This window comes from Protopterus annectens, chromosome 5.part0 (genome assembly GCF_019279795.1).
Source record: "Protopterus annectens isolate FY-2018-M chromosome 5.part0, PAN1.0, whole genome shotgun sequence".
NCBI classification, from domain to species: Eukaryota; Metazoa; Chordata; order Ceratodontiformes; family Protopteridae; genus Protopterus; species Protopterus annectens.
The window spans coordinates 339,049,736-339,071,474 of record NC_056735.1 but is presented as its reverse complement, the minus strand read 5'-3'; positions in this window follow the sequence as shown (position 1 = coordinate 339,071,474).

Sequence of the window (21,739 nt, the reverse complement as noted above, 5' to 3'; positions counted from 1 at the left end):
TTTATTGTGATGACAAGGTTTAGGTCCCTAAAGCATGTAGCTCAGAGGGGTTGGGATTTCTTTAAGTGGAGCATGTCCAACAGCTCTGAGTTTCACATAGCTTTGTATGTTAGGCAGAGATCACCTCTGAGTAACCAATATGTGACAAAGTAAAGCTGGATTTTTTTGAGACAGTCTGCGTAGGGCATCTGTTTGAGGCCGGTAATCCTCTTTGTGAGGTATTTCTGCGGACTTTCCAGTTGTTGCAGATGTCTTGTGAAGTACATACCAAAAGGGGTGTTGTATTCTATAATGGGTTTAATGAGTGATGAGTATAGGGGAACAATGACCTCTTTTTTCCTGGATGAGATACTTTTGTGATGAGGTGTGCCATGTAGAAGGATTTCCTGACTACTGTGGCAATGTGATTATCAAAGGAGAGACTACTGTCCACCTGTGTCCCAAGGTCTCTTATAACACTTTCGGTGTTAAGTAGACTACCGCCTATGTGGCAGTTCATGGGTACAGAGGTTTTACCAAAAGGGATGACAATGCACTTTTTGGCATTCAGCTTGAGGTCATGGCTTTGACACCAGGCATCTGTCTCAGTGAGGCCCTTTTGTAGGATGTCCACATTGTTAAGAGTTTTGATTATGTCTCCTAGTTTGCAGTCATCTGCAAACTTTGTTAGCCAAAGACCTTCTGTGTTAGCCTGTACTTCAGAGAAGTAGATACCAAACAGAAGAGGACCTAGGACTGAACCCTGTGATACTCCATTTGTCACTGGTCTGAAGTTGGAGTTAGAGTCTGCTATTTTCACAGTGTGGGTTCTGTCAGTGAGCCAGTTGGCAACCCATCTTGTGACATAGGGATTTATACCAAGTTTAGTGAGTTTATCTATAATTCCAGAGTGGGGGATGGTGTCAAAAGCCTTGGCGAGATGTAGATAAGCTGTGTGGACCACCTTACCCTCATCTACAGCTTTGGTGACCACTTCAAAGAAGTCTGTCAGGTTTAGGAGACATGATCTGCATTATACCATCCCGAACTGGGTAGGGTCCAGAGTTTGGAGATTACCAATGTCATTGTTTATAAGTTCCATGATGATACGTTCCATAGTGTTGCAGACCAGGCTCATCAGGCTAATGGGGCGGTAGTTCCCAGGGTCCGTGGTGGCTCCCCCTTTGTGTAGTGGGATAATGGTTGCTGTGCGCCATTCAGTAAGCACAAAGCCTGAGGTGAGGCTATGGTTCAACATGGTACTTAGGTAAGGTGCCAGTTCATTCTGTAATTCATGTAGAACACAGCCTGGGATATTGTCAGGTCCCATGGATGCTGTGTTCTTGGCTTTGAAGAGTGTGACATTTACCTGTGCAGTCGTGATTACAGGAACTTTGCATTCTTCCGGTATAGAGATGGGCCCTTTAGGGGTGAGAGAGGGGTAAAGTTAGCACTGAAACTGCCAAGATGTTGGCAATATCAGTTGGTTCTGTATATTTATTGCCATTGTGCTGTAACTCAGAGCATATCTGAGTGTTGTCTTTGAGATTCTTGACATAGCAATAGAATGCTTTGTGGTTGTCTTTAGAATCAGTGGCAATTTTATTTTTGTAACTAGCTTTGGAGGATTTCATGAGGGATCTCAGCTCCTTACTGAGGCTGACCACAGAGTTCCTCCAATCATGGGATGTTACCCTTTTTTGCAACAGTTTCTTTCATCTGTTGTAGAGTTTGTTTATGGCAGGGGACCACCAGATTGGCTTCCGTTTTTTTTTTTTTGGAGGAAAGCATATTGGTTTTGTCAGGGATTGCAAGATCCATGCACTCGTGCAAGTGCTTATAAAGTGCATTTGTATAGGATTCAGCAGTCGTACCTCTATTGTCCGTCAGCATCGGTGTCGTGAAGTTTGCCACTTCTGTCTTAAGAAGAGTGAAGTTGGCTTTGGAGAATTTTTTTGTGGTGGTTTCTCTAATGGGGGGGAGGTGGGGATGGGATGTGGATGTCTAGGGTGATTAACTTGTGGTCAGATCTGACTAATGAGGAATTGACCTCTGGTGTGGAACACCGGTTGCTCATGTTGGTAATGACCAGGTCTAGGATATTGCTGCCCCTGGTGGGGTGTGGATAAGTTGATCTAAGGCACTGGAATTTATGAATTCCAGAAAATGTTGTGCACAAGAGTTGGTACATGCATAGTTTTCCCAGTTAATCGTGGGGTAGTTGAAATCGCCCATTATTAGGGTGTTAGGTTGTACCCTAATATTTTTCAGTGTATCAAGAAATGAGGAGTGGGAATCCTGGGGCATGGTGGGGGATCTGTAGCAATCTACAATTTGGATTGCGGTCTTGCGCAGAGTTAGTTGCATTTGAATAATCTCGGATGCATTATGCTGAGCAACTAGCCTGGAGATGTGGATATCCTTAATGAATATGGACACGCCTCTGCCTTTAGTGTTTCAGTCCAGGTTCGGTGGCCGAAAGGTGTGGTATGAATTATAGCCTGGTAATGCAGGTGTGCTCTCTGGAGCCTTGAACCAGGTCTCTGTCACTGCACAGATGTCGATGTTCTCCATTTTAAGGAGTGCCTCAAGTGAGTGCATTTTGAGGTTTAGACTTCTAGCATTAAGTAGCAATACCCTCAGATTTTACTTGCTTGTACCTGTTACAGTGGTGAATTTGTCATTTGAACCTTGCCTAAGAAAGGCACTATAAGGGTGGCAAGAGCCTTAGCCAGTATCCGGAATCCCAAGGGACACAGGTGCAGGCCATCTCTGGCAAAGCATCGTGGTTTGTCAATCATGTCATACCAGGCAGACAGATACTGGATCCACTTAGAATGATGCCAGAAGCTTTGCCAATTGTTGAAATCAATCATTTTGTCCTTGTACTGTGGTATAATTCTGTGTGATGGCAGCATGCCACTCAGGGCTAGGGTCATACCTGCCTGGGCAACAAGATTGGACAACTCCTCCATGTCTCTTTTCATGTAGTCCAGGGAGATACATCTCAGGTCATTCACACCAACATGGACAATGACAGAGTCATATTTGTACTTGTTGTGGAATGACCTGAGTGCATGCGTTATATGGTGGATCCTGGCACCTGACAGGCAGCTGACAGTAACTGTCTCCTTGTTTAGCCTGGCGAGTGGAACATCAGTGTACCTGACTATAAAGTCACCTATTACTAGAGTGTTGGGTACATTGTTATGCCTTATGGGCTGTGGTTGAGTGGCACACTGTGTTTGTGGGCTATGTGTCATTTGGGTTGTGTTGGGTGGGGTGGAGGTTGCTTGTTTTTCTGCTTTGGAGGACTCTCTTGCTTGAATAGATTTTTATTGAGAGCATCCGTGAATGTAGGTGTGTGTTTTGTGTTTCTATGTGTTTGTTTTGGTGATGTAGGTTTTGAGGGACTATGTGATGAGTGTGGTGTGGTGCAAGTGTTTACCTTCTCCTCTTGACTGTCTAGTCCAATCTTGGGTGAAGAGAGCTTTGCTTCCAGTTTGGCTATATAAGTGCATCTCTCACAGGCTGTAGTGTTGGGTGGTAGGAGGAGAGGGTTGTCTGTGTACATGAGGCAATTGCTGCATTGCCCCAAGATGCCCAGATTCATCAGGTAGACAGGAGAAAACACAGAGAGCTGACCCTTAGACATGCCTGGATAGGTGCTTATTTACTAAGTACTAAAAACTGTTTTCCTCTAGACAAGTGAGGAAAGTTGAGTGCTGTAGTAATTTGCAGCTTATTTAGTGCTTACAATGAGTTCTGAAGAAGTGCTGAGCTCAAAGAAACAGATTTGAGTGCTGAAACTAGAAAACTGGCTAGTTCAAAGAAACAAAATTAAGCTAGAAGGCTTCCCTCCAACACAGAACATCTTGAGGGCTCAGAAGCTTACAGACAGTCCTGGATACAGCAAATCTGTATCTCGACTAGACGACTTACAGGAAAAGCAGGAAATAAGCTTAGAATTTTTTTTTTTTGTAAAGTGGAAAGAGGAAAGGAGGAGTAGAAACTAACTAAGTTGGCCTTCTCAAATGTTCTCCCTGGATTAGGTAGAATGAGGTAATGACACTAGACTGGGAGGAGTGTACCAGATCAAGTTTACAGTAGGGGCGGGCAACTGCAAAGCCACCAAAATCAGAACAAACAAACCCAACCAGATGCTTAACAATTGTAGAAAATTTCTAGTTAATACAATACCTCACACACAGTGAAACTAGCTAGAAAAATATATGCAGACAATAAAAGCGCTATAAATGACTCGTAAAAATAAGCAAAAAAACAGGATACTTAATGTTATATATCACAGATTAGTTGACTCAGAGCCCTTCCTCCAATTAGCTCAGTGTGAAATGGCAGAAACACTCACAAGTTAACTTCTTAAGTAACAAAGTTGAAACCTGAAACAACTTTAAAAAAAGCTTGAAAGAACTAATGAGGTGCTTACTCCAAGCCGTAGTCCAGGCAACCCCAATCAGTCAATGACCATAAACAATTCACTCTCACTGAAATGGTATACTGGCTTTGGCTACACTACAATGGCCTGAATATAGTAATACATTTTCCCCATGGTTAGTTGAACTTGGTGTACCTTAAGCATGACATATTGTTTGACCAGCCTTGAGGTGTGCATATCCTTTATGTAAATAGATACATCTATGCCTTTTGCTCTTTCATGTTCTTTGGGTGGTTGGAACATATGAAAGGCATTATAGCCATCCACTGCCAGGGTGCTCTCTGTGGCTTTGAACCATGTTTCAGTAATTGCACAGATGTCAGCATTCTCCAGGGTGAGGAGAGCTTCCAGTGAGTGCAGTTTCTTGGAGATGGAAGATGCTGCTCACTGCTAGGCTCATATCTGCCTGTAACACATATTCTGAGAGTGCAAACATGGCTCTCTTAATATAGTCCAAAGAGATACATCTGCAGTCATTCATGTCCAAATGGAATGTGACTGAATCATACTGCCACTTAGGGGTAAGTGACCTGAGTGCTTCCATGATCTGGTGGATCCTGGCCCATGACAGTCAACTAACTTTAATCTTCTCCTTATCCAGCCTAGTAAGAGGGACACTGGTGTGTCTCACAAATAAGTCTCCAAAGACCAGAATATTGGGCTGTGGAGTGTTTTGTCCTATGGTCTTGGTAGTTGAGATACAGTGACATGTGGCTTTATGCGTTGTGATTGGAATTGCCTTGTTTGTGTATAGGCAGAGTTTCTGAGGACTGCATCTGAGAGGCCTTTGAGGTTTGGGTCAGTTAGATGTGAGCACCCTGCATATATGGGTCTAAGTGTGTCTTTTATGGGGTGCGGTGAGTTATGTGTGTGAGTCACTGACACCCTGTTTGTTGCTTTTTGTGCCTGTATGTGACAGTCCAGCCTCAAGTGTCAATTTGTAACTGTATATCTCACATACTGTATTTGTCTGTTTGAGAATTAAGTGATTGTCAGTATACATAAGGCAATTGTTACATTATCTCAGCATGCCCATGTCCACTAAGCTGGATGCAGTGATAGCAGGAAAGTGCCCATCCATGGTTGCAGGTCCTAAAGTGCACTTGCAAGAGATAGGAGTGGAAAGTGTAACTCAATGAGGGAAAGGTGCTTATTTGGTGTAATCTGCAGCTAACCTAAGCAGCAATGCTGCCCATTGCCAAAACCAAGATGATCTCTGAGCAGCAATAGTCCTTGGTGCTATTATAAAGTAAGCTAGACATAAATAGTCCTAACTAAATGTGTAAATGCTGCTCACCTCTCAAACTAGCTGCCCTGTGAGTAACATGGGACTGAGGCAAAGTTCTGAGGTGTTTTTTTTTTTTTTTACTAAAAGTTACTTTTCTTGCAGCCACAGACAAAATACTCCACTGATGAAGTATATTACAATTCTGGACTAGTTCATGGATAAAAGAGGTCTTTTCCAAACCTGTTTAGTAATAGGTTAGTTAGTATATACATTAAACAAAATGTCCTTGGGCTATTTGGAATACTGTACCGTGTGTGACCCTTCTGTTTCAGGTAGGATATAGAGCATGTACAAAGATGAAAGATCAGCAGCAGTCAAGAGAATGGCAACACAATATCACTGCTTATGGCATTAGTCTAGTAGAATCATTTAAAAAAACAATGCCAGTCTTAACAGGAATTTGTCATTTTTTTTTCAAATCATTAAAAGGAGAAATGTAGAATATGTGTGGCGCACCAGCTTCTAACAGTTAGTGCATAATATACTAGGGTTATCTGTGAGGTAATAGAGAAATAAGCAACTGAATTCTTTAAAAAAGAACATTAGAAATATGTTTATTTCAAAGGTACTTTCAAAAATATACTAAAACCAAAGCTTCAAAAATATTTACAGTGCTGAGGCTTTGGCAAGCTTAAACAAAGTATAGCAATGTATATGGTTTCATGACCATTGAATGGCTTAGTATCTTTCATGAAAATTATTCTGTAAAAATGCCCACTTGTCTTCAGTTCTTACATTTAAAGAAAATGCCCTTAGGGGCTTGCCTTTGCAATACATATTAAACTCAGTAATTTTTTGCTGCAATAAAACATATTGCTTACTGAGTATTTTTAATAACTGATGACTGTTTAATAAATTGTGAAAATTTGCCTTCTATAATGAGACTGCTATTCAGGTACTTGCTGTTTAATGCTGTGGGAAACTTTATAGCAAAGGACTTGAAATATTTGAAGTGCAAATTCATAGCTACCTTGAAGTCTACTTTGAAGTACCAAGTGCTATGGGAAAGTATGAAGCATGCACAGCAGAGTCCACATATTTTTTCATTTACGTCTTCAGCTTCATCATTGTTATATTTTACAGTGACGATTAATAAAGTTAAGCTGATGGGATTATGTATAAACTTTACTTACTCATATCACTGAAGATTCATCTGCAGGTTAAAGTATTTTTAAACTGTCTCAGTAGTATTATCTATACATTTATATTTCTATTTTTTTAACTACTTATTTATTTATGCACTGCTGCCTAAGGACTTGTTTTATTTCTGCAATTTATCTTAATGTTTATGTTTCACTGTTTTATTTGGTAAATAATTAGGTTTTCAAAAATTTCAGTGCTTTGATTATCTATCTATCTGTCTATCATCTATCTATCTATCTATCTATCTATCTATCTATCTATCTATCTATCTATCTATTTATCTATCGATCTGTCTGTGTCTATCAGTCTATCAGTCTATCCGTCTCTCTTTGTATGTATGTATCTGCACACACACACACACACACACACACACATATATATATATATATATATATATATATATATATATATATATATAGATCTACTTTTAAATCATGACACATACATCATTGAATGTTATTTTCCCAAGACAAAAATAACAAATACTGAAAACCTCAAAGTGATGATTTTTCCCAGGACAAGTAAACACTTGCCCAACATGGGGAAATATGCTCTTTTCTCCCCGAGTTGGTATATATAGTTAGTCAGGTGTGGGGGGATGTGACGGAATAGCCTCCCACCTAGGTGGGTTTTACATAGTCCAGTGTCGATATGTTAAGTTTTGGGCAAGTGTTTACTTCCTTGAAAAAAATCTTCCCTTCAGGATTTTCAGTATTCGTTATTTTCATTTCAGGAAAATAACATACAGTGTTGTGCATGTTGAGATATAAAAGTAGATAATAGGATCAAAGGATCATAGGAAGTTACTAGGCTATTGGCCCTGAGGCCCTTACAAGCCTAGCCAAGAATTTAGCCTGTGTTCCATATATATATATATATATATATATATATATATATATATATATATATATATATATATATATATATATATATATATATATATATATATTATATATATATATATATGGGCAAATGCGCACACACACACACACACACACACACACACACACGCCCACATATCTCTGACATCAGCTCTTGTTGTTTGCTACAACTTTACGTAGGAAATCTGTTACTAGTAATGCTTATCATAGCTTAGAAAATATACATTATGCATATCTTAAAAGATATGTGGTAAAACAATAGCTTATTAGAACAAGTAGGTGCTGATTTGCCAGATAGCTTTAAAGTTAGAGATCATCCTGCTAGTATACTGAGCAATGTTAACACAGTGGTAAAGAAATCCTTCTATATGGCACATCTAATAAGTAAAGGTATGGCATCTAGATCTAAGGATCCTATAATTCTATTATATTTGGCCCTCATCAGACCAGCAATTGGGTACAATGCCCCCTTTTGAATGCATCTCATCAGACATCTACAACGGCTAAAGAGACCACAGAGTTTTCTCACCAAGAAAATACAGGGTACACAAACAAGTCCTACACAGAAAGACTGAACGCTCTGTCACTGTGCACTGTCTGCTACAGGCTGCTAATGGGTAACCTGTGCCTGGCTTACAGGGCAGTCTCTGACCAGGCCCTGATGTAAATGCTACACATTCATAAATCAAACTGCAAGAGGGTCACTTGCTCCAATCATCTTAAACTAGCCTCTGACAATAACATATCATGCTGGAGAGATAGATATATCTCCCAGAGACTATTCCTTCTCTGGAACAAGCTTTCCATTCACTTGAAGCAGAACCCCTCCCTGATCCTCTTCAAACTCAACCTAGATCAATGGATAGGTGACCATAAATTCACTCCTGTGTTGGTGCCCATATCCCTCATGGACAGAAGCAGTCAGTACTAATTACCATAGACTTATACCTCTGTGAATTTTGCTTGCCTAACTACTGATAATTGGAGCAACTTGGGATAAATATGGGTAGGCTTGTAAGGGCTCCTGGGCTTTTAGCCTAGTAACCTCCTATGGACCCTATAAGAAGTGATCAATATGAAGACTACTTTGTTTAAGCTACTGAAGTAATATGACACTGATTTCGTATATTTTATTGGAAATGAAATGAACAATGGCATATGTTTTTGTTTTATGCTTACTTACAGTTGAGATGTAAATTCATTTAAAGGCATAATAAGCCACAAGTAGAACATTTTTCAGGCAGATGAAGATGTAAAAAAGGAGTTCAGTTAGCAAAATGGTTAAGGTCCTTGTCTCCTATGGACAAGGTACAAAGTTTGATCCCGCACTCTGACCAATTGCCTGCATGGAGTTTGCATGTTTTTCTTGTGTTTCTATGGGGTTCCTCCCACCTCCTAAAAACATGCTGAGTGCGTCCACCTCAAAACTCACCCACTAACGGAGCCATAGTCAGCAGCACAGACTCTAGATGGTGTCTGTTAGGGTGAAGAGTCATATATACCAAATGCTTTGGGTATTAACTGTGGTGCACAATATCCTCAAGTTAGGAGAACAATGAATCACAGACTGCTACATGATGCATGCTGTGTCAGGGCTAGCCACTCGATAGTGTAGGTGATTCCGTCTTAGTCATGTTGACCAGGGTATGGGTTGTTGCCTACTCTGACCTACACTGTGTGTATGTGCTCCTATTGGCTAGTGTGTGCCTGCCATAAAGCCCAGTCCTAGGTCTTTAGTTATCTAGGCTAGCTCATGAACTAAGTTACCTAGAACAGCTGATGAACTAAGAATTGCTACACTCAGTACTGTGGTAGATGACATGGTAGTAAGAATTAGGAAGGAATTCAGAGTCTACTACTCAGGAGGAGGACTCAGTGTGGGACACTATTTATAATCTCATCATATGCTCTGAGAAAAGAGTGCATTCAGAGGACCTACTAGATAAAGCAGGACAACATGAATTGGTGTTGATAATGGGTGACCTGACTGCACATGTTGGGACAGATATAACAGGATGTGAGGACTGCCTGGGTCCACATGGGTGGGGCAAAAAGTATAAAGAAGAAGAGGTCATTCTAGACTTCTTTCTGGCAAATGGTGGCAAACACATGGTTCAGCAAGAGAGACAGTCATGAAATCACAGATTGACCGACATGCAACTCAGGTAGACTTCCTTTTATTAAGGAAAGGGCACTGGGATAGAATCAATGACAGTCAAGTTATCGCAGCATAAACTATTGTTTGCTACAATCTACTGTAAGTAGTAGTTAGAGAAAGCTCTATGTTCTGAACATTTGTTACAGAGTAAATATCTCAGAAAAGTTCATTGTTGCACAACGAATAATTCAGGAAAGTTCTTTTTTTCTTTCTTTTTTTTTTTAATTTTTCCACGAATCTTAAAGTTTGGTTGCTATGTTTGTTAAATTTACTTTGTTTTGCATGTTTTTTTTTATTTAAATTGCAATTTGTTAACAATTAGCTTATGTCAGACTTCCAGTGGGAGAAATCTTGAGATGACAGTGGTTCTTCTTGTGAGACTTGAGTACTGATTTTTTTCTAGGTAACCAGGCACTACCTTGTTGAATTTATAGCTATTTATTGGTCTTTTACCTTTTATTGTTTGCTACATACTGAGATCAGCTGCACTCAGCTGTGCTTGGTACACCACCTCTCTGTGCTGGAGAGAACATTATGTCACAAAAGCTAATAAAATACATGAATAAGGACTTGTTGGAACTTGCTATACATAGGTTCATAGGTTCATAGGTAGGTACTAGGCTATTGGCCCTAGAGCCTATACAAGCCTAGCCAAATACTTCAGTCAGGGATAAGACTAGTTTTGAGTCGTATTCTCCACTTTCCTAGAATGACACTTTGATTCAAGAAAAAGATAACTGAAGTCAGTAACTGGTTAAGTAGCTGATGTCATTCCATTGGGTTCCTGCTACATCTCCATGAAACATGATGATCTACATTCCTACTTTCTTTGCAAACGGTGTTATCCTTCTTTCACTCAAGGCCTTACACATACTGTCTAAACCCTTACTGTCCTCTTCATGACTTTTTTTAGGCAGAGCTCAACTAACAAATCAAGTCATAAACTGGACAACATCAAGGTAGTCCTTCTCAATGCCAAAAGTCTAAGAAACAAACTGCTTGATTTCGCATCACTTCTGCATATGGAATGGGTCCATGATTGAGTAGACACTGACACATGGTTCAAGTCTAATGTGACTACCCCATCACTGCCAGGGCTCTGTGACTATTACAAATGCAAGTCACTGTGACTGCAGAGGTGTCTCAGTGATCAGTGTCAGGGGTCTGTGACTATTCCAACTGCAAGTCACTGTGACTGAAGAGGTGTCTCAGTGATCAGTGGCAGGGGTATGTGACTATTACAACTGCAAGTCACTGTGACTGCAGAGGTGTCTCAGTGATCAGTGCCAGGGGTCTGTGACTATTACAACTGCAATTCACTGTGACTGCAGAGGTGTCTCAGTGATCAGTGCCAGGGGTATGTGACTATTACAACTGCAAGTCACAGTGACTGCAGAGGTGTCTCAGTGATCAGTGCCAGGGGTCTGTGACTATTACAACTGCAAGTCACTGTGACTGCACAGGTGTCTCAGTGATCAGTGCCAGGGATCTGTGACTATTACAACTGCAATTCACTGTGACTGCAGAAGTGTCTCAGTGATCAGTGCCAGGGGTCTGTGACTATTACAACTTCAAGTCACTGTGACTGCAGAGGTGTCTCAGTGATCAGTGCCAGGGGTCTGTGACTATTACAACTGCAAGTCACTGTGAATGCAGAGGTGACTCAGTAATTAGTCCCAGGGGTCTGTGACTATTACAACTTCAAGTCACTGTGACTGCAGAGGTGTCTCAGTGATCAGTGCCAGGGGTCTGTGACTATTAAAACTGCAAGTCACTGTGACTGCAGAGGTGACTCCGTGATTAGTGCCAGGGGTCTGGACTATTACAACTGCAAGTCACTGTGACTGCAGAGGTGTCTCAGTGGTCATCAGGGATTTTTTCCTTTCTAATCTAATACTCCATTATCTCCCTTTCCTGCCCATTAAACTCATCAAACTCTGTCTCCCTCCAGGTAAGTAATAATTTTAACCTATCTTTTTACTGATTCTCTTACATGGCCCCTCACAGGATCATGAAAACTACTTTACATTCTTTGAAAATATCCCTAAAAGTAATAGTTCTTTAATCCTTTGTGACTTTGACAACCCAGAATAGATTGAAGTACTTGCACTTCTATTGTTGGGTATATACATTTCTTAGATGGGATTTGTGAGGTCCAGTAAATATCCCACTGAACTGCCAACAATCAGTGTGATGTATCCCACTACCCTGGGTCAGTAACAAAGGAGTTTCAATCCTCACTACTGACTCCAATGTCAGACTGTCATTTAAACAGAGTAATATTTCACAGTTTTTCCCAAAGAGCACAACAGGAACATGCTCTTTAGCCTAGGACTGGACTGTATGTTTCTCTCCACCCTAATTTAACTCCTTATTACACACTTCACAGCAATGTGTCCCAGTTTAAGACCTCTGATGCACTCACTCTTAAATAAATTAAATTTCACCCATACAAGCCCTTTTGAGAAAGCCTGACACAGATTTCTTCCCAAAGCTCTCTGCATAAACAGATCACAAATCAGCATGCAAGAACGTATCTGCAATATCATAGCGAGTCATGCTGGCATACAACACACAGGTCAATCTGAAACATATACAAAACTTCAGCCAGACATGCCAGCACAGACAACAGTGTCCAGTTTCTTCACAGGACTAATGAGAATTGCATGGATAAAACTTTCTAAAATCCCACTGGGGTGGGGATATTCTGGACCTAATTTTTATAAACTTGGCCCCAGCATATTCTCTGCCCTAGTTGGTCCATTATTATCACTTGCAGTCCACAAACCGGTCACTTTTACTCTTAGGATACCCTTCCAAGAAACCAACACCATCTTCTTTAGAAACTTCAAAAAAGCAAACTATGTACAACTGAACAAAGAAATCTCAAAATTCACCCATGTTAACCCCACAGTGAACATGGGATATGCATCCATCTTTGCCAAGGATCTCTATGCTCATTTTGCTAATTGCATTCACAGAGCAGTGCCCATCAGGTACAAATAAAGCAAGATATTCAGCAACAAACCATACGGGTAGTCAGTAGAAATGAATAAATTGTAAAACAGAAGGAAGAAACTGCTAAAATTACCTATTAAGGTCAACACCTCCCATCACAAAGACAATATGAAATGCCTCGGAAAATAAATTGAAGGCAGCGATAAAGACCAGCAAAGCTTAACCATAAATGTAGGCTAGCTTCTGAAGATAAATGGAATTATAACTCCATCTTTAGTTGAGTTGGAAAACTAAGGCATTATTCAAAGACCTGCTCCAAACTTATCTATAATGGCACCTGCTATTCAAATCTTAAAGACATTGCCAAAATGCTTGCAAATTTTTTTTCTGAAAATTTCTCCCCAGGAGCTGTCATCCACATTCAGTACTGCAATGAATCATGTCTATGCACAGTCTCAAAGGATTATATCATTAATGTACACTGCTAGACCAAACATGTTTTCAGTGGGTCCTGATAATGTACAAGGTTATCTAATAAATAGTGTCAAACAGGCTCTTGCTGATCCCCTCCTTATACTGTTCAACCTATGCCTTGCAAAAGGACATGTTTCCAAATCATGGTGCACTGTATTGGTGATTCCCATCCATAATGGTGGCCCCACCATTGATCCAGGTAACTGCAGACCATTAGCTGTACTTGGCTTATCTGTAAGCTATGATATGCATCATCACAAACCTCATAAACCAGGATATTAAACATTTAATCAGGCTCAGCAGACAATATTTTGGATTTGCTTAAGGTAGGTCATGTCTTATGATTCAATCTTGTGTAGCTCTTTCAAAAGATCACCTAGTTACCTAGAACAGCTGATGAACTAAGAATTGCTACACTCAGTACTGTGGTAGATGACATGGTAGTAAGAATTAGGAAGGAATTCAGAGTCTACTACTCAGGAGGAGGACTCAGTGTGGGACACTATTTATAATCTCATCATATGCTCTGAGAAAAGAGTGCATTCAGAGGACCTACTAGATAAAGCAGGACAACATGAATTGGTGTTGATAATGGGTGACCTGACTGCACATGTTGGGACAGATATAACAGGATGTGAGGACTGCCTGGGTCCACATGGGTGGGGCAAAAAGTATAAAGAAGAAGAGGTCATTCTAGACTTCTTTCTGGCAAATGGTGGCAAACACATGGTTCAGCAAGAGAGACAGTCATGAAATCACAGACTGACTGACATGCAACTCAGGTAGACTTCCTTTTATTAAGGAAAGGGCACTGGGATAGAATCAATGACAGTCAAGTTATCCCAGCATAAACTATTGTTTGCTACAATCTACTGTAAGTAGTAGTTAGAGAAAGCTCTATGTTCTGAACATTTGTTACAGAGTAAATATCTCAGAAAAGTTCATTGTTGCACAACGAATAATTCAGGAAAGTTCTTTTTTTCTTTCTTTTTTTTTTTTAATTTTTCCACGAATCTTAAAGTTTGGTTGCTATGTTTGTTAAATTTACTTTGTTTTGCATGTTTTTTTTTTATTTAAATTGCAATTTGTTAACAATTAGCTTATGCCAGACTTCCAGTGGGAGAAATCTTGAGATGACAGTGGTTCTTCTTGTGAGACTTGAGTACTGATTTTTTTCTAGGTAACCAGGCACTACCTTGTTGAATTTATAGCTATTTATTGGTCTTTTACCTTTTATTGTTTGCTACATACTGAGATCAGCTGCACTCAGCTGTGCTTGGTACACCACCTCTCTGTGCTGGAGAGAACATTATGTCACAAAAGCTAATAAAATACATGAATAAGGACTTGTTGGAACTTGCTATACATAGGTTCATAGGTTCATAGGTAGGTACTAGGCTATTGGCCCTAGAGCCTATACAAGCCTAGCCAAATACTTCAGTCAGGGATAAGACTAGTTTTGAGTCATATTCTCCACTTTCCTAGAATGACACTTTGATTCAAGAAAAAGATAACTGAAGTCAGTAACTGGCTAAGTAGCTGATGTCATTCCATTGGGTTCCTGCTACATCTCCATGAAACATGATGATCTACATTCCTACTTTCTTTGCAAACGGTGTTATCCTTCTTTCACTCAAGGCCTTACACATACTGTCTAAACCCTTACTGTCCTCTTCATGACTTTTTTTAGGCAGAGCTCAACTAACAAATCAAGTCATAAACTGGACAACATCAAGGTAGTCCTTCTCAATGCCAAAAGTCTAAGAAACAAACTGCTTGATTTCGCATCACTTCTGCATATGGAATGGGTCCATGATTGAGTAGACACTGACACATGGTTCAAGTCTAATGTGACTACCCCATCACTGCCAGGGCTCTGTGACTATTACAAATGCAAGTCACTGTGACTGCAGAGGTGTCTCAGTGATCAGTGTCAGGGGTCTGTGACTATTCCAACTGCAAGTCACTGTGACTGAAGAGGTGTCTCAGTGATCAGTGGCAGGGGTATGTGACTATTACAACTGCAAGTCACAGTGACTGCAGAGGTGTCTCAGTCAGTGCCAGGGGTATGTGACTATACAACAGTGACTGCAGAGGTGTCTCAGTGATCAGTGCCAGGGGTCTGTGACTATTACAACTGCAAGTCACTGTGACTGCACAGGTGTCTCAGTGATCAGTGCCAGGGATCTGTGACTATTACAACTGCAATTCACTGTGACTGCAGAAGTGTCTCAGTGATCAGTGCCAGGGGTCTGTGACTATTACAACTTCAAGTCACTGTGACTGCAGAGGTGTCTCAGTGATCAGTGCCAGGGGTCTGTGACTATTACAACTGCAAGTCACTGTGAATGCAGAGGTGACTCAGTAATTAGTCCCAGGGGTCTGTGACTATTACAACTTCAAGTCACTGTGACTGCAGAGGTGTCTCAGTGATCAGTGCCAGGGGTCTGTGACTGTTACAACTGCAAGTCACTGTGACTGCAGAGGTGACTCGGTGATTAGTGCCAGGGGTCTGGACTATTACAACTGCAAGTCACTGTGACTGCAGAGGTGTCTCAGTGGTCATCAGGGATTTTTTCTTTTCTAATCTAATACTCCATTATCTCCCTTTCCTGCCCATTAAACTCATCAAACTCTGTCTCCCTCCAGGTAAGTAATAATTTTAACCTATCTTGTTACTGATTCTCTTACATGGCCCCTCACAGGATCATGAAAACTACTTTACATTCTTTGAAAATATCCCTAAAAGTAATAGTTCTTTAATCCTTTGTGACTTTGACAACCCAGAATAGATTGAAGTACTTGCACTTCTATTGTTGGGTATATACATTTCTTAGATGGGATTTGTGAGGTCCAGTAAATATCCCACTGAACTGCCAACAATCAGTGTGATGTATCCCACTACCCTGGGTCAGTAACAAAGGAGTTTCAATCCTCACTACTGACTCCAATGTCAGACTGTCATTTAAACAGAGTAATATTTCACAGTTTTTCCCAAAGAGCACAACAGGAACATGCTCTTTAGCCTAGGACTGGACTGTATGTTTCTCTCCACCCCTAATTTAACTCCTTATTACACACTTCACAGCAATGTGTCCCAGTTTAAGACCTCTGATGCACTCACTCTTAAATAAATTAAATTTCACCCATACAAGCCCTTTTGAGAAAGCCTGACACAGATTTCTTCCCAAAGCTCTCTGCATAAACAGATCACAAATCAGCATGCAAGAACGTATCTGCAATATCATAGCGAGTCATGCTGGCATACAACACACAGGTCAATCTGAAACATATACAAAACTTCAGCCAGACATGCCAGCACAGACAACAGTGTCCAGTTTCTTCACAGGACTAATGAGAATTGCATGGATAAAACTTTCTAAAATCCCACTGGGGTGGGGATATCCTGGACCTAATTTTTACAAACTTGGCCCCAGCATATTCTCTGCCCTAGTTGGTCCATTATTATCACTTGCAGTCCACAAACCGGTCACTTTTACTCTTAGGATACCCTTCCAAGAAACCAACACCATCTTCTTTAGAAACTTCAAAAAAGCAAACTATGTACAACTGAACAAAGAAATCTCAAAATTCACCCATGTTAACCCCACAGTGAACATGGGATATGCATCCATCTTTGCCAAGGATCTCTATGCTCATTTTGCTAATTGCATTCACAGAGCAGTGCCCATCAGGTACAAATAAAGCAAGATATTCAGCAACAAACCATACGGGTAGTCAGTAGAAATGAATAAATTGTAAAACAGAAGGAAGAAACTGCTAAAATTACCTATTAAGGTCAACACCTCCCATCACAAAGACAATATGAAATGCCTCGGAAAATAAATTGACGGCAGCGATAAAGACCAGCAAAGCTTAACCATAAATGTAGGCTAGCTTCTGAAAATAAATGGAATTATAACTCCATCTTTAGTTGAGTTGGAAAACTAAGGCATTATTCAAAGACCTGCTCCAAACTTATCTATAATGGCACCTGCTATTCAAATCTTAAAGACATTGCCAAAATGCTTGCAAATTTTTTTTCTGAAAATTTCTTCCCAGGAGCTGTCATCCACATTCAGTACTGCAATGAATCATGTCTATGCACAGTCTCAAAGGATTATATCATTAATGTACACTGCTAGACCAAACATGTTTTCAGTGGGTCCTGATAATGTACAAGGTTATTTAATAAATAGTGTCAAACAGGCTCTTGCTGATCCCCTCCTTATACTGTTCAACCTATGCCTTGCAAAAGGACATGTTTCCAAATCATGGTGCACTGTATTGGTGATTCCCATCCATAATGGTGGCCCCACCATTGATCCAGGTAACTGCAGACCATTAGCTGTACTTGGCTTATCTGTAAGCTATGATATGCATCATCACAAACCTCATAAACCAGGATATTAAACATTTAATCAGGCTCAGCAGACAATATTTTGGATTTGCTTAAGGTAGGTCATGTCTTATGTTTCAATCTTGTGTAGCTCTTTCAAAAGATCACCTAGGTGGTAGAAAATGGCTACATTGTTCATCCTGCTTACATATATCTGGAAAGGTTGTTTTGACACCATACTGCATGCTGTGATTAATAATAAGCCAATGGCCTAATAATAAGCCAATGGCCTTAACTGTTTCACGTCTAGCTTGAGTTCCTGCCTGGCCAGCTGTCGCCTGAGCGAAAATTCTGAGAATGCAGTTTTCCAACCTCCCTGTAAACAAATCAATATACCTCAAAAATTATAAAAGTTACAAAAAAAAGTTAAACCCAAAAGGTATTCAGCACACACTCTTCTTCCCAATGGCTTATTAATATGTCAGCCAGAAGTTCTAGTAATTTTATATTGGATAAGTAAGTCGATAATATATAAATATACCTTTTATAATTATGCAAACAAGTATTAATATTTATGTAACCAAAGTAAACAGACCCCAACAATTAATGTGACTTTTGTTCATGCAAATATGATCTCCATTTAGCTGCAAACCAGGTTTGTAGATGTCATCCTATTTCTGAGAAATTTGCATAATTATGAATGACATGCATATTTTCATATTTAATTGATAAATAAATTAAATATGTGAAAGCAGTGCTAGTTAGACACCACTTATTAGTCCAGATTTTTTCAGCATTGAGCATAATTTCATTTGATACCAAGGGCTATCATATGGCTCAAGGTATTAATATAAATACGAGCATATGCTGCACATTCATAATATCTCCAGGAAAAAAAAAACTCAAAAAAAAAAAACCTCACATTTTCTGTGGTACCAAGTAATACATTGTTTGAAAAGTTGTTCCTGACCACTCTAGTGACTGGGCATGTTAAATGATGAGCAACAATTTGTCCAAGTGGATAATATCAGACATATGTACATAAACATGATAATTATGGACATATTCATATTTTATTACTGAACAAGTATAACTATCTGCCGACTACTATAGGCAGGCAGCAAGTGTCAGTGATAACTTTTTCAGCATTGTGGAAGCTTTCATTTAATATCATGAAGTGCCATGTGATCATCTTCTGGGTCGAGCTAGTAATAAAATTGTTAGCACATGTCACAAATTTCCAGGGGTAAAAAAAAATCACTTTTTTGTGGTACCAAATACCCTACTGATCTGACAAGACATTCTGATCTCTGTGGCACCTGGACTTATGAAAAGCTGAATCACAATTCATCCAACTAGACAATGCCAGTGTAATTCCCAGAAATGTGATAATTATGGTTATATTCATATTTTATTACTGAAGAAGTATAAATCTCTGCTAAATGGTAGTACGCATATAGCAGATATCAGTAATAACTCCTGCACCATTATTTAAGTGAAACCTAATCTTACTAATCTTTCAGTAAGCTTTCATTTGATACTATGAATTTCCATGTAATCATCTTATGTACTATGTAAAAAATGCCCAACAGCAACCAGAGTACCTCTGCAAACAAGCTAAAGGCAAACAAAAATCCAGAAAAAATGCTGAGGTAAGGCTCCAGTGTCCAAATCAAAGTAAAAAAGCAGTCTTCAGTCTTCAATCAAGGTAAAAAAGCAGTCTTGAATCGAAAAATAAAAGTATAAGAAGTCTTCTTTATTGTCACACAAGCGCTTTCACATATTGCTTCCTCAGGTGTATACACCTGAGGAAGCAATATGTGAAAGCGCTTGTGAGCAATATGTGAAAGCGCTTGTGAGCAATATGTGAAAGCGCTTGTGTGACAATAAAGAAGACTTCTTATACTTTTATTTTTCGATTCAAGACTGCTTTTTTACCTTGATTGAAGACTGAAGACTGCTTTTTTACTTTGATTTGGACACTGGAGCCTTACCTCAGCATTTTTTCTGGATCTTATGTACTATGGCAATGATATTTCACTAACTGGCATTTCATCCATTATTCTTTAATATATTCAGAAACAAAATGCATACACCTTCTCACCCTGCAAATATAATCAAATATGGAAATGACCCACCACTGTTATGTGCAGCCTCTATAATCATACAGCTCTAAGATGGCTACAGTATTCCTTTACAAAAATTAAGGCCTGGCCAAATCTAAAATACTCCTAAATATAAAAAGAAACAAACAAGCAAATAAATACATAAACTAATGTTTTTTTTTTTTATATGTGCACTTCAGAAATCAAACTATTGCAAGTTAAACATTTCAATCAATAACATTAGAATTGAAACACTGCAAAACAGAAAACTGTTGATTAATACTTGAACATCACATCCAAATGTAGTTAAAAAAACAATCATAAATTAGGATTTCTTTACTGAAAAAAGAACATGTAAGACACTCTGGTAACTTGTGTCACTGGCTGACTATTATCAGTAACTGTATACAGAATAAAATGCAGACGGAGGAAAACTAGGTCCTCTTCTCCTCTCCATGTTAAGCAGCAAAAAAATACACTTTTTTTGAAAAGATGATGCAAATTGCATTTTCTAATTAACTATAATCATCAGTAGCTTGGCAGACAGCAAATGTATGGACATTAAAGATACTCACTAGGTTTAGGATCATGTGAGGCTCCATAAAAATAATTTCCCCTTTATGCAGCGTTCCATTTTGTTACAGTGAGGTTTTATTCTATGATGTCCCAATAAGCAGTGGACATTTATACTGGGCTGGATTCCGTAAAGTTTGCAGAAGCTATTTGTGGAGAGAGCGGCACCTGGTGCAGACGCAATTCCAGAAGAGATGAAGGTAAACCAAGTGCTTAAGTACACAGCATAGGATAAATAGAGATTTCAAACACACCAGTCTGATTCCAAAACACATCATGTACCCACAATGCAACTCAAATGTGACAAACAGCCACACCGACTCCTTTTCTAAAATCCTAAGTGCATACTTTCCAGACACTATGGAATTCAAGCGAATACTACAGATTAAGGCGAAATCCATAGCAAAACATTACATATAAAATTTTAGCCTGCTGTTAATTTACTGCAACAGGCTGTAGTCATGGAACCCATAAATCAGGCTGTGGCTTTGCTTCCTAGAACACAGCCAACTAGAGTCAATGTAAGTCTGCAACTGAACCAGTTGACAGATCAGCAAATAATCGACAGATACCATCTAGACAGAAAACTGGTGTACACTGTCTGCAATACATGTGTCCCACAAATGACTGTACAGACCCTGCGAGGAAACTCCATCCCCCTTGAATCCAAAGTGTATCACATCTGATCCGTACTTGCATCTAGGGCATTTCAGAGAAACATGGGGCTGCTGTGGGAGTATCACAGATGGCTGCCAGTCATATCCTGGCAATATTCCTGGAAGCAATGTTCAGCAATGTGGATGACTACATACACTCTCCATCCAACCCCATGGAGCAGAGAACTGTAATGCACCAGTTTTACAGCATCACAAACTCCCCCCATGTACTCAGTGCAATAGGCACACACATACTTATCAATACACTATTATATTAAAGCAGACTGATACATAAACAGAAAGGACAACCATTCATCAACTGCCAAGTTGTGTGCACAAAAGATGACAGCATAACAAGCATCATGGCAACACACCCTAGAAGTGTCCATTTGGAGGCAAAGTGGACTGAGGCCTGCATTCCAGGAGGGTGAAATACCTAAGGGACTGCTGCTGGGTAAGTACAGGAACACAGCTAAGCAGCAATAGCCATTCTGACCAAAAGTGTTTTTATTCCCCACAACAGGTGACTGTGGTTAACCACTTGAGGTGTGGCTAATGACAACATACCATAAGCCATCAAACCTTGCCAGCAAACAGAAACACCACAGAGTGTGTGTTTGGTGTATTTAATGCTAGGCTTAGATGTTTGGTCAAATTAAGAGGTGCAATGCAATTCATACCTGAAAAGGCAGCAAAGATTATAACAGTGTGCTCTGTATTGCACCACAT